The 15,879-nt window shown below is 42.2% G+C and overlaps 1 protein-coding gene across 1 annotated transcript in view; it reads left to right on the top strand.

Annotated features, from left to right (window-relative positions):
- LOC140085346 (uncharacterized) overlaps positions 1–15,879 on the top strand; it is a 96,856-nt gene that overhangs the window by 41,201 nt on the left and 39,776 nt on the right. The gene's annotated exons all lie outside the window — the stretch shown is intronic.

A 15,879-nucleotide genomic window follows, 5' to 3' on the forward strand; every position in this document is an offset into this window, starting at 1 on the left:
TGATATCAATAGAAATTTTGGGGGACATTAACCCCTTAAGGACCAGGCTCTTTTTCGTTTTTGCGTCTTTATTTTTCACACCCCACCTTCAAAAATCCATAACTTTTTTATTTTTCCATGTAGAGAGCTGTGTCATGGCTTGTTTTCTGCGTAACAAATTGCACTTCATAGTGATGGCATTTAATTGTCTATGCCATATACTGGGAAGCGGGAAAAAAAATCTGAATGCAGTGAAAATGGTGAAAAAACGCATTTGCACCGTTTTCTTGTGGGCGTGGATTTTACGTCTTTCACTGTGCGCTCCAAATGACAGGTCTAATTTCTTCATTGGGTCAATAGGATCACATGGATACCAAATTTGTACAGGTTTTATAATGTTTTCATACATTTACAAAAATTAAAACCTCCTGTACAAAAAATAAAAATTCTTCATTTTGCCGTCTTCTTGTGCTAATAACTTTTTCATACTTTGGTGTATGGAACTGTGGGTGGTGTCATTTTTTGCGACTTTTGATGACGTTTTCAATGCTTTTATTTTTAGAATTGTACGACCTTTTGATCACTTTTTATTGAATTTTGTATATTTTTCAAAATGGCAAAAAAATGCCATTTGCGACTTTGGGCACTATTTTCCGCTACGGGGTTAAACGCAGTAAAAAAACAAACATTCTTATATTTTGATAGATTGGGCATTTTCGGACGCGGCGATACCTAATGTGTTTATGATTTTTACTGTTTATTTATATGAGTTCTAGGGAAAGGGGGGTGATTTGAATTTTTAGGTTTTTTTAATATAATTTTTTATTTTTTATTTTTTTTTATTAAAATTTTTTACTATTTTTCAGACTCCCTAAGGTACTTTAACCCTAGGTTGTCTGATTGATCCTACCATATACTGCCATACTACAGTATGGCAGTATATGGGGATTTTGCACACCATCTATTACAATGTGCAGATCGCACATTGTAATAGATGGTCTAAAACATGATAGCCTCGGATCATTGTGTGATCCGAGGCTGTCATGGCAATGGATCGCCGCTCCCCGATGACGTCACGAGGAGCGGCGATCGGAGCCAAGATGGCGGCGCCCACGCGCCGCCGGCTCGTTAATCCCGCCGGCAGCTTTGGCGGCGGCTATGAAAGGGTTAACACCCGCGATCGGTACAAGCACCGATCGCGGGTGTTAGCGACGGGTGCTTGCTTCATTGTGAAGCAAGCACCCGGCGTGTATGAAGAGGGCTCAGCACGTGAACCCTCTTCATACTACCCCATGCGCAATAAAACGTAAGGGTACGTCTTATTGCGCTATGGGGTTAATCATAGGGTGTCTCAGGTTCGCCTGTTTTTGCGCCTGGTTTGTTCTTCTTTTTGGCTCCTGATCTATGATGGATCTAGTTCTGCCTTAGTAAATGCACTTTGGATTTGTCTCACGTCCGATTCATTTGCGCCTAAATTTGAGCCTAATTTGGCGCAAATTGTTAGATCTCATTTGTGAGCAATAATGAAAGAAGACTGAGAAAATGTGACAGAACGTTCAGGGCTTCATCTCTGCACATAAACTATCATTGTGATGTAACTGCAGGGACTAAAAGTTACAGAGATGTAAAAAAAAAAAAAAATTCTTGCTGAAATGAGTCTTTTCCTTTTTTATTATAATTTACAGGAAATGGAGACTGATAATATTCTCAGATCTGTACAATAAGACAATAATCACTCCCAGAGATGATCCCATAGACAATAATCACTCCCAGAGATGATCCCATAGACAATAATCACTCCCAGAGATGATCCCATAGACAATAATCACTCCCAGAGATGATCCCATAGACAATAATCACTCCCAGAGATGATCCCATAGACAATAATCACTCCCAGAGATGATCCCATAGACAATAATCACTCCCAGAGATGATCCCATAGACAATGATCACTCCCAGAGATGATCCCATAGACAATAATCACTCCCAGAGATGATCCCACAGACAATAATCACTCCCAGAGATGATCCCACAGACAATAATCACTCCCAGAGATGATCCCATAGACAATAATCACTCCCAGAGATGATCCCATAGACGATAATCACTCCCAGAGATGATCCCATAGACAATGATCACTCCCAGAGATGATCCCATAGACAATAATCACTCCCAGAGATGATCCCATAGATAATAATCACTCCCAGAGATGATCCCATAGACAATAATCACTCCCAGAGATGATCCCATAGACAATAATCACTCCCAGAAATGATCCCATAGACAATAATCACTCCCAGAGATGATCCCATAGACAATAATCACTCCCAGAGATGATCCCATAGACAATGATCACTCCCAGAGATGATCCCATAGACAATAATCACTCCCAGAGATGATCCCATAGACAATAATCACTCCCAGAGATGATCCCATAGACAATAATCACTCCCAGAGATGATCCCATAGACAATAATCACTCCCAGAGATGATCCCATAGACAATAATCACTCCCAGAGATGATCCCATAGACAATAATCACTCCCAGAGATGATCCCATAGACAATAATCACTCCCAGAGATGATCCCATAGACAATAATCACTCCCAGAGATGATCCCATAGACAATAATCACTCCCAGAGATGGTCCCATAGACAATGATCACTCCCAGAGATGATCCCATAGACGATAATCACTCCCAGAGATGATCCCATAGACGATAATCACTCCCAGAGATGATCCCAGAGACACTAATCACTCCCAGAGATGATCCCATAGACAATAATCACTCCCAGAGATGATCCCATAGACAATAATCACTCCCAGAGATGATCCCATAGACAATAATCACTCCCAGAGATGATCCCATAGACAATAATCACTCCCAGAGATGATCCCATGGACAATAATCACTCCCAGAGATGATCCCATGGACAATAATCACTCCCAGAGATGATCCCATAGACAATGATCACTCCCAGAGATGATCCCATAGACAATAATCACTCCCAGAGATGATCCCATAGACAATGATCACTCCCAGAGATGATCCCATAGACAATAATCACTCCCAGAGATGACCCCATAGACAATAATCACTCCCAGAGATGATCCCATAGACAATAATCACTCCCAGAGATGATCCCATAGACAATGATCACTCCCAGAGATGATCCCATAGACAATGATCACTCCCAGAGATGATCCCATAGACAATAATCACTCCCAGAGATGATCCCATAGACAATAATCACTCCCAGAGATGATCCCATAGACAATAATCACTCCCAGAGATGATCCCATAGACAATAATCACTCCCAGAGATGATCCCATAGACAATGATCACTCCCAGAGATGATCCCATAGACAATAATCACTCCCAGAGATGACCCCATAGACAATAATCACTCCCAGAGATGATCCCATAGACAATAATCACTCCCAGAGATGATCCCATAGACAATAATCACTCCCAGAGATGATCCCATAGACAATAATCACTCCCAGAGATGATCCCATAGACAATAATCACTCCCAGAGATGATCCCATAGACAATAATCACTCCCAGAGATGATCCCATAGACAATAATCACTCCCAGAGATGATCCCATAGACAATAATCACTCCCAGAGATGATCCCATAGACAATAATCACTCCCAGAGATGATCCCATAGACAATAATCACTCCCAGAGATGATCCCATAGACAATGATGAAGACGTTACTGGAGAAATGTTACATTATAAAACTGCTCCGAAGGATTTTCCATGTTGCATGGAGGGAATTCTTCATTTGGGAACCTAAAATGTATGTTTTTAGTAATGAAAAGGAAAGTTTTTTGGAAGTGCAGCTGCTCAGAGTAAGTGCATTTTTGCGCCTTTTTTGGCGCAATTTTGTGATAGATCCCGTGCAAACATCTGTATAGGACGCATTCAGTGGGGGTCATTTACTAAGGGCCCGATTCGCGTTTTCCCGACGTGTTACCCGAATATTTCCGTGAATTGCCCCGGGATTTTGGCGCACGCGATCGGATTGTGGCGCATCGGCGCTGGCATGCACGCGACGGAAATCGGGGGCGTGGCCGAACGATAACCCGACGGATTCGGAGAAACCGCCGCATTTAAAAAAAAAAATTGGTCGCACGGGCCATACTCACATGAAGACGATGAACTCCGGGGCACCTCGGCGGACTTCGGCGCAGCAGCGACACCTGGTGGACATCGGGCGCAGGACCTTCATGAATCGCTGGAAGACCCGAACACTCGTCGGAGAAGCCGCCGCTGGAACACGAATGGACTGGGTAAGTAAATGTGCCCCAATGTGTCAGATAAGGCGCAGGGCCTTGCACCAAAATGCGCCAAATTAACGAGATGCGCCAGATTTTAGCGATGAAAGACGCTCAAAACAGTCTAACAGACTAAGATTAATGTCCCCCATTATTATTACTTCCATTAATATAATACTGGTATTCAATCACTGTAAGCTCACACCCAAGATAGATAGATAGATAGATATGAGATAGATAGATAGATAGATAGATAGATAGATAGGAGATAGATAGATAGATAGATGGATAGGAGATAGATAGATAGATAGATAGGAGATAGATAGGAGATAGATAGATAGGAGATAGATAGATAGATAGATAGATAGATGGATAGGAGATAGATAGATAGATAGATAGATAGATAGATAGATAGATAGATAGATAGATAGATAGGAGATAGATAGATAGATAGATAGATGGATAGGAGATAGATATGAGATAGATAGGAGATAGATAGATAGGAGATAGATAGATATGAGATAGATAGATAAGAGATAGATAGATAGATAGATAGATAGATAGATAGATAGATAGATAGGAGATAGATAGATAGATAGATATGAGATAGATAGATAGATAGATATGAGATAGATAGATAGATAGATAGATAGGAGATAGATAGATAGATAGATAGATAGATAGATGGATAGGAGATAGATATGAGATAGATAGATAGGAGATAGATAGATATGAGATAGATAGATAAGAGATAGATAGATAGATAGATAGATAGGAGATAGATAGATAGATAGATAGATAGATAGATAGATAGAAGATAGATAGATAGATAGATATGAGATAGATAGATAGGAGATAGATAGATATGAGATAGATAGATAAGAGATAGATAGATAGATAGATAGATAGATAGATAGATAGATAGATAGGAGATAGATATGAGAGATAGATAGATAGATAGATAGATAGATAGATAGGAGATAGATAGATAGATAGATAGATAGATATGAGATAGATAGATAGATAGATAGATAGATAGATAGAAGATAGATAGATAGATAGATAGATAGATAGATAGATAGATAGATAGATAGATAGGAGATAGATAGATGGAGATAGATAGATAGATAGATAGATAGATAGATAGATAGATAGATAGAAGATAGATAGATAGATAGATAGATAGATAGATAGATAGATAGATAGATAGATAGGAGATAGATAGATGGAGATAGATAGATAGATAGATAGATAGATAGATAGATAGATAGATATGAGATAGATAGATAGATATGAGATAGATAGATAGATAAGAGATAGATAGATAGATAGATAGATAGATAGATAGATAGATAGATAGATAGATAGATAGATAGATAGATAGATAGGAGATAGATAGGAGATAGATAGATAGATATGAGATAGATAGATAGATAGATAGATAGATAGGAGATAATAGATAGATAGATAGATAGATAGATAGATAGATAGGAGATAGATAGATGGAGATAGATAGATAGATAGATAGATAGATAGATAGATAGATAGATATGAGATAGATAGATAGATATGAGATAGATAGATAGATAGATAGATAGATAGACCTGAGAATCGCCAGCGCCAATTAGTTTATGCAAATTCCCAGTCATTACAGAATTTTTTACAATTAATCTGAACGAAGCTCGTATAAATCATTGAATCTGATACAAACTCAACTCTATGTAGATTCACAAACTATGGATAATAAATTGCAGATATTAATCCCACAATGTCTGGACATTTCCTGATCCCCGTGTGCTCCGGTTGGGAATCCATTGTCCTTAAAGCTACTGCTGGGATGTGATTATAGGATGATACAATGTATAACTATATGAAGTGGAATGGTAGAAGCTGCACGTCCTGTAAAGGCCATTTATACCTGTTTACACTTGTACATTTCGAAAGTTTAAATGATCTATTAGATAATGAGGCACATGTATCTAGAATAGTGCTGCAGCCGTATGCAATAAGCTTGGTTCCTCTGCTGTATCTATGTAGTATCAGATTTTTTTCAGAGTTTTCACCAGATTCCATATGTGGAACTTTAGATTTTGCTTTGCAACTTTTTCAGTAGTCACTAATTTGGGTACAAAACCCTCTCTGCTCCCAGGTGTAGGATTTAGATTTGAGCAAATTGCTACTTTTTGTGAGTTTATTGTTTTTTGGTTTTTTTTAAATGTTGCAAACTCACCGAAGACCTTCACTCCTCAAACACCAAATGTATCAAATAAGAGAAAACACAAGACATACCTGAGCAGCACAAAAGAACCATTCCCACAACCAAGATACCGATCAGTTCTACTATACAGATACAGGTCAGTTAGAGGATTTCTCACAGTGACTGACTCTGTATGATAATCCTGACTTATTATAATACGGTCCCCATGTAGCTCCTCTTCACAGAAGAGAGAAAATGCTGCAGAATTGTGCGCTCATGTGTAACACCAGCACAGATCAGAAAACTTCTTCTCTTCTTCTTCTACCTGGACACAATGTCAGCTTCTCCCAGCAACAATTCATCACTGCAGACATTTACTGCCTAAAACAGTAATATAACAAATCCTGCTGCATTGAAACTATACCAACACAACAATATAATATTAAAAAACTAATTACATGGGAATCTTACCAAAACCAATGTTACTATATGGATACCAGTACCAAGACTGATATATAGAAACAGCACCAAAATAAATCATACTACATAGAAACAGCACCAAAATCAACCATACTACATAGATACAGCAACAAAACCAAGCTTGCTACATAGAAACAGCACCAAAATAAATCATACTACATAGAAACAGCACCAAAATAAACCATACTACATAGAAACAGCACCAAAATCAACCATACTACATAGATACAGCAACAAAACCAAGCTTGCTACATAGAAATTTTTACTAATTTTTTTTAGAACCAAATTTACTAAATAGATACAGCACCAAAAGCAATATAACTACATAGATACAGCACCAAAAGCAATATAACTACATAGATACAGCACCAAAAGCAATATTACTACATAGACACAGCACCAAAAGCAATCTTACTACATAGATACAGCACCAAAATCAATCTTACTACATAGATACAGCACCAAAAGCAATATAACTACATAGATACAGCACCAAAAGCAATATTACTACATAGATACAGCACCAAAAGCAATATAACTACATAGATACAGCACCAAAAGCAATATTACTACATAGATACAGCACCAAAAGCAATATAACTACATAGATACAGCACCAAAAGCAATATTACTACATAGATACAGCACCAAAAGCAATATTACTACATAGACACAGCACCAAAAGCAATATAACTACATAGATACAGCACCAAAACAATATTACTACATAGATACAGCACCAAAAGCAATATTACTACATAGACACAGCACCAAAAGCAATATTACTACATAGATACAGCACCAAAACAATATTACTACATAGATACAGCACCAAAAGCAATCTTACTACATAGATACAGCACCAAAAGCAATAGAACTACATAGATACAGCACCAAAAGCAATATTACTACATAGATACAGCACCAAAAGCAATATAACTACATAGATACAGCACCAAAAGCAATATTACTACATAGATACAGCACCAAAAGCAATATTACTACATAGACACAGCACCAAAAGCAATATAACTACATAGATACAGCACCAAAAGCAATATAACTACATAGATACAGCACCAAAAGCAATATTACTACATAGACACAGCACCAAAAGCAATATTACTACATAGACACAGCACCAAAAGCAATATAACTACATAGATACAGCACCAAAACAATATAACTACATAGATACAGCACCAAAACAATATAACTACATAGACACAGCACCAAAAACAATATAACTACATAGATACAGCACCAAAACAATATTACTACATAGACACAGCACCAAAAGCAATATTACTACATAGACACAGCACCAAAAGCAATATTACTACATAGACACAGCACCAAAAGCAATATTACTACATAGATACAGCACCAAAACAATATTACTACATAGATACAGCACCAAAAGCAATCTTACTACATAGATACAGCACCAAAAGCAATATAACTACATAGATACAGCACCAAAAGCAATATTACTACATAGATACAGCACCAAAAGCAATATTACTACATAGACACAGCACCAAAAGCAATATAACTACATAGATACAGCACCAAAACAATATAACTACATAGATACAGCACCAAAAGCAATATTACTACATAGATACAGCACCAAAACAATATAACTACATAGACACAGCACCAAAAACAATATAACTACATAGATACAGCACCAAAAGCAATATAACTACATAGATACAGCACCAAAAGCAATCTTACTACATAGATACAGCACCAAAAGCAATATAACTACATAGATACAGCACCAAAAGCAATATTACTACATAGATACAGCACCAAAAGCAATATTACTACATAGACACAGCACCAAAAGCAATATAACTACATAGATACAGCACCAAAACAATATAACTACATAGATACAGCACCAAAAGCAATATAACTACATAGACACAGCACCAAAAGCAATATTACTACATAGACACAGCACCAAAAGCAATATAACTACATAGATACAGCACCAAAACAATATAACTACATAGATACAGCACCAAAAGCAATATAACTACATAGACACAGCACCAAAAGCAATATTACTACATAGACACAGCACCAAAAGCAATATTACTACATAGATACAGCACCAAAACAATATTACTACATAGACACAGCACCAAAAGCAATATAACTACATAGATACAGCACCAAAACAATATAACTACATAGATACAGCACCAAAAGCAATCTTACTACATAGATACAGCACCAAAAGCAATATAACTACATAGATACAGCACCAAAAGCAATATAACTACATAGATACAGCACCAAAAGCAATATAACTACATAGATACAGCACCAAAAGCAATATAACTACATAGATACAGCACCAAAAGCAATATTACTACATAGACACAGCACCAAAAGCAATATAACTACATAGATACAGCACCAAAACAATATAACTACATAGATACAGCACCAAAAGCAATATAACTACATAGACACAGCACCAAAAGCAATATTACTACATAGACACAGCACCAAAAGCAATAGAACTACATAGATACAGCACCAAAAGCAATATAACTACATAGATACAGCACCAAAAGCAATATAACTACATAGATACAGCACCAAAAGCAATATAACTACTGTGAGAAAGTGAGAGGTGTTGTGTGGGAAAACCGCTATATGTCTTACAGGCAGATGAAATGCTGGTGGTAAAAGCCCTGGGTTTGTCTGCAGTAACCCAAGGGTTAATGCAGACATGATAAGCAGAAATAGTCTGATTGGTCCATGTTGGCCTAGCTAACACAGACACATTTGTAATGTCCGTACTGGGCCTGCTTATTATGGAGTAGGGGTAGGCTGGTAGTGGGACTCCTACTCCACCCGGGCTTCGGTCCTGGGTTTGTGAATTGCCCACAGGTGTGGGTCACAGGCCTCGTTAGGGCCTGATTTAGTCTGCAGGCCAGAAGCAGTAGGAGAGGCCCTACCTGGAGAGCTGAAAGCGAGATTGCATTCTCACAGCAAAGGTAACTGAGGGTCTCCTGTCTTACTGCTGGCCAAGAGCGTGTGCCAGGCAGCCTGGTACCCGGATAGCTAGGGTCCTCCAAATGTATTAGACAGCGCCTAGCCGGGCAGGAATTACTTTTATAATGTTTTTGCATGTGCCTAAGCCAAGGCTGAATTTGTGTTCTGTTTTGCAAGTGTGAATAAACACTTAAGTTGGACTTTTAAACCTGCGTGTGTCACTGCTTCCTGCACTGCTACCAGTCAACTACCAGAGCAATTCCCCACACATGGTGGATTGGAGTGGGCATAGTGCAGTGAAGTATACACTAGTGCATGTCCTGGACAGCACTGAAGCTGCAAGCCACGGCCATGGAGGAGTTAATCAAGCAGCTTGTCCAGTCCAACGTGCAGCAGCAAGAGACAAACAGATTGCTGCTCCAGCAGGTAACAGCCCTGACCGCTGCTCAGCAAAGGACTGTCCCAGCAATGACGGTGAAGGACGCCAGGAAAGAGGTCCGCAAAGCTATGACCAAGATGACCGCCGAGGATGATGTGGAGGCCTATCTGACAGGCTTTGAGAGGGTGGCCACCCGAGAGAGATTGCCACAGCAACACTGGGCAGAGGTGTTGGCCCCCTTCCTCGTCGCTGATCCCCAGCAGGCATACTACGACCTGAGCGAGGAGGATGCCCGGGACTACTCCAAGGTAAAGGCAGAGATCTTGGCCCGACTAGGAGTGGATCAGCATCTACGCGCTCAAAGAGTGAATAGCTGGAGATACCAGGAGGCGCTACCACCGAGGGGGCAGATGCACCAACTTGTTCACTTGGGCCGCAAGTGGCTTCAGCCGGAGACATCAACCCCAGCCCAGATGGTCGAGAAGGTTGTTTTGGACTGTTTCCTGAGGGCCTTGCCGGGTGAGATCCAACAATGGGTGGGACACGTCTGATGCCGAGGCGCTGGTGGGGTTGGTGGAGAGGTTTTGTGCCACTCAGGCCCTAACAAAGAAAGCCCCTTATACCCAGACAGGCCTTAAGGCACGGAAGGTCTTGTCACCCACAAATTCCCGGGGCAGGACAATGCCCAATGTCCGGGAAGTACCCCAGGGGAGGAGGAGGGGGGAGGCTCCCACCTGTTGGACCTGCCATGAGCCAGGTCATATTGCAGCCCATTGCCCCAATTCCTCAGAGCCCATGGACTGCAGTTCCGCCAGAAGGGTTTCTCTCTATGTTGCCCCTGTCTACACAGCTACTAGCCCCGACTCTGCTGATGAGCGCCACCTGTGCCGGGTGACTGTGGCAGGGCATCCAGCGTTGGCCCTGCTGGACTCAGGCAGTCGGGTGACCTTGATTAATGGGTCCCTCACAGACCCCAAGACGGTCACAGGGCGCACAATTGGAGTCCTGTGCATCCATGGGGACGTAAAGGACTACCCCACCACAGTTATTAACTTCCAGACCTCTTGTGGAGAGACTCTACATGAGGCAGCGGTTGTCATGAACTTGCCCCATGATCTTATTTTGGGACGGGACTTCCCCATGTTCTGGACTCTATGGCGGGGAAACCAAGAGTTGGGGGGTTGTTCTCCTGTGTTGTCTGGTCAGATCTCTGAACCCGAGCCTGATGACCCAGACTCTGGAGTTCCTGCCGTAGGGGTGACCGCCACAGAAGATGGAAGTGTAATGTTTCCCCTAGATGTTATGGCAGGCGAAACTGAGGAGGTAGTAACAGGACCACAGTTGTCGGATTTGGAGGTATCCCGTGACAACTTTGGTACTGCACAACTCCAGGACCCCACTCTGGTCCACGCCAGAGAAAATGTGGTAGAGATTAATGGTGTACCTCAGCACCCAGGTGCGGATAAGTTGTTCCCTCGAGTGGTGGTAAATCAGGAGTTATTGTACCGCATTGATCAGGTCCACGGTGAAACCCGGGAGCAGTTAATGGTACCTCAGCCATATCGTCAGATGGTGTTAGACCTTGCACATAAGCATGTGATGGGAGGGCACCTAGGTACCACAAAAACTCTGGAACGCATCTTGCAGCGTTTTTATTGGCCCGGAGTGTACGATAGGGTAAAAAGGTATTGTGAAACTTGCCCTGATTGTCAATTGCATGCTCCCATGGTACACTTTCGAAGTCCGTTGGTACCTCTGCCCATTATTGAGGTACCCTTTGAAAGGGTCGCCATGGATTTGGTCGGTCCTTTGGTTAAATCTGCTCGGGGGCATCAGCATATCCTGGTAGTCATGGACTATGCTACCCGATATCCTGAGGCCATCCCACTGCGGCACACCTCGGCGAAACTAATTGCTAAAGAGTTGTTTGCCATGTTCTGCCGGGTGGGACTTCCCAAGGAGATCCTCACAGATCAGGGGACTCCTTTTATGTCAAAAGTCCCCAAGGAGCTATGTCGGCTCTTTAATATTAAACAGTTACGCACCTCTGTGTACCATCCTCAGACGGATGGATTGGTAGAACGGTTTAACAAAACTTTAAAGAGTATGGTAAAAAAGGTGGTAAACAAGGATGGGAAGGACTGGGATGTACTGTTGCCATATTTAATGTTCGCCATCCGAGAAGTCCCACAAGCCTCTACTGGGTTCTCGCCGTTTGAGTTAGTTTATGGCAGACATCCCAGGGGTCTCCTGGACATAGCCAAGGAGACATGGGAACAAGAGCCCACCCCCCACAAAAGTGTAATAGACCATATCTCAGATATGCAGGACAGGGTGGCGGCCGTCATGCCCATTGTCAAAGAGCATATGGAGGAGGCACAAAGAACTCAAAGCCGGGTTTATAACAGGTCAGCAAAAGTAAGGACCTTTAATCCCGGTGATCGTGTGTTGGTGCTAGTCCCCACTGTGGAAAGTAAGTTTCTCGCTAAATGGCAAGGACCGTATGAGGTTATAGAGAAGGTAGGAGAGGTGAACTACAGGATACGTCAGCCCGGACGGAGAAAACCCGAGCAGACTTATCATGTAAATCTGTTAAAGGCCTGGAAAGACAGAGAGAGTCTGCATACAGAGATGGTTCTGGCTAGTCCACCTCCTGCGCTACCCTCACAGGCTGCAGATAAGCCAGTGCCGGAGGCAGAAGTGCGGATAGCCGATACCCTTACCAAAGAGCAACAGCGAGAGGCTCGAGAGTTTGTAGCAAGAAATACAGATGTGTTCTCAGAGTTGCCAGGCTACACATCTGTAATTAAACATGATATTGTCACTGAGCCAGGGGTAAAGGTAAGATTAAGGCCGTACCGAGTCCCTGAAGCTCGTAGACAAGCCATATCAGAAGAAGTTCAGAAGATGCTGAAGCTAGGGGTTATTGAGGAGTCCAAAAGTGAGTGGGCCAGTCCAATTGTTCTAATTCCCAAACCGGATGGGACGTTGCGATTTTGCAACGATTTTAGAAAATTGAATGAGGTGTCTAAGTTTGATGCCTATTCCATGCCCCGGGTGGACGAGCTTATTGAGAGACTAGGGGGTGCTCGGTACTTCACCACCCTGGATATAACTAAAGGATATTGGCAGGTACCCCTGACAGATAGGGCTAAAGAAAAGACAGCCTTTGTTACCCCTGAGGGCCTTTTTCACTATGTTGTGTTACCATTTGGGCTTCATGGGGCCCCCGCTACCTTTCAACGGTTAATGGACATAGTGTTAAAGCCACATAGGAGATACGCCTCCGCCTATCTAGATGACATTATCATCTACAGCCAAGACTGGGCGAGTCACTTGGCCAAGGTACAGGCCGTAGTAAACTCTCTAAGGGCAGCGGGCCTGACTGCAAACCCCAAGAAGTGTGCGCTAGGAATGGAGGAAACGCACTATTTGGGGTATGTGATTGGTCGAGGTATAATTAAACCTCAGGTCAACAAGATTGACGCTATACAGGGTTGGCCTCAACCAGTGAGCACGAAACAAGTCAGGGCATTCCTGGGCATTGTTGGGTACTACAGACGGTTTATACCAAGCTTTGCCACCATGTCCGCTCCCCTGACAGACCTGCTGAAGGGTAAAAGGCCGGTCATGGTGCGGTGGAATGAACAAGCAGAAGGTGCTTTTCAGGCATTGAAGTCTGCGTTGTGTGGATCTCCCATCCTCATTGCGCCAAACTTCAAGAAAGAGTTTATTGTGCAGACGGATGCGTCAGATGTAGGGCTGGGAGCTGTCCTGTCTCAGGAGGTGAATGGCGAGGAACACCCCATTACTTACCTGAGCAGGAAGCTCACGCCAGCTGAAAAAAATTACAGTATGGTAGAGAAGGAATGTCTGGCGATAAAGTGGGCATTAGAGTCCCTACGGTACTACTGGCTGGGACGACAGTTCCGTCTCATAACTGACCACTCTCCTCTCACGTGGATGAGTAGAACTAAGGAGAAGAATGCCAGGGTGACTAGGTGGTTCTTGTCCCTCCAAAATTTCAGTTTCATGGTGGAGCACAGAGCCGGGAAGCTACAGGGCAATGCGGATGCCTTGTCCCGAACGCATTGCTTAATGTCAGGAGTTCGCCCCGGAGTGTCTGAACTGAGGGGGAGGGTATGTGAGAAAGTGAGAGGTGTTGTGTGGGAAAACCGCTATCTGTCTTACAGGCAGATGAAATGCTGGTGGTAAAAGCCCTGGGTTTGTCTGCAGTAACCCAAGGGTTAATGCAGACATGATAAGCAGGAATAGTCTGTTTTGTCTGTGTTGGCCTCGCTAACATGGACACATTGGTAATGTCCGTACTGGGCGGCTTATTATGGAGTATGGGTAGGCTGGTAGTGGGACTCCTACTCCACCCGGGCATCGGTCCTGGGCTTTTGTATAGCCCACAGGTGCAGGTCACAGGCCTCGTTAGGGCCTGATTTAGTCTGCAGGCCAGAAGCAGTAGGAGAGGCCCTACCTGGAGAGCTGAAAGCGAGATTGCATTCTCACAGCAAAGGTAACTGAGAGTCTCCTGTCTTACTGCTGGCCAAGAGCGTGTGCCAGGCAGCCTGGTACCCGGATAGCTAGGGTCCTCCAAATGTATTAGACAGCGCCTAGCCGGGCAGGAATTACTTTTGTAATGTTTTTGCATGTGCCTAAGCCAAGGCTGAATTTGTGTTCTGTTTTGCAAGTGTGAATAAACACTTAAGTTGGACTTTTAAACCTGCGTGTGTCACTGCTTCCTGCACTGCTACCAGTCAACTACCAGAGCAATTCCCCACACTACATAGATACAGCACCAAAAGCAATATAACTACATAGATACAGCACCAAAAGCAATATTACTACATAGATACAGCACCAAAAGCAATATAACTACATAGATACAGCACCAAAAGCAATATAACTACATAGATACAGCACCAAAAGCAATATTACTACATAGACACAGCACCAAAAGCAATATAACTACATAGATACAGCACCAAAAGCAATATAACTACATAGATACAGCACCAAAAGCAATATAACTACATAGATACAGCACCAAAAGCAATATTACTACATAGATACAGCACCAAAAGCAATATTACTACATAGATACAGCACCAAAAACAATCTTACTACATAGATACAGCACCAAAAGCAATATTACTACATAGATACAGCACCAAAAGCAATATAACTACAAAGATACAGCACCAAAAGCAATATAACTACACACACTCACCGGCCACTTTATTAGGTGCACCATGCTAGTAACGGGTTGGACCCCCTTTTGCCTTCAGAACTGCCTCAATTCTTCGTGGCATAGATACAACAAGGTGCTGGAAGCTCCTCAGAGATTTTGCTCCATAGTGACATGATGGCATCACACAGTTGCCGCAGATTTGTCGGCTGCACATCCATGATGCGAATCTCCCGTTCCACCACATCCCAAAGATGCTCTATTGGATTGAGATCTGGTGACTGTGGAGCCATTTGTGTCCAGTGACCTCATTGTCATGTTCAAGAAACCAGTCTGAGATG

The sequence above is a fragment of the Engystomops pustulosus genome, chromosome 1 (assembly GCF_040894005.1).
Source record: "Engystomops pustulosus chromosome 1, aEngPut4.maternal, whole genome shotgun sequence".
NCBI lineage: Eukaryota > Metazoa > Chordata > Amphibia > Anura > Leptodactylidae > Engystomops > Engystomops pustulosus.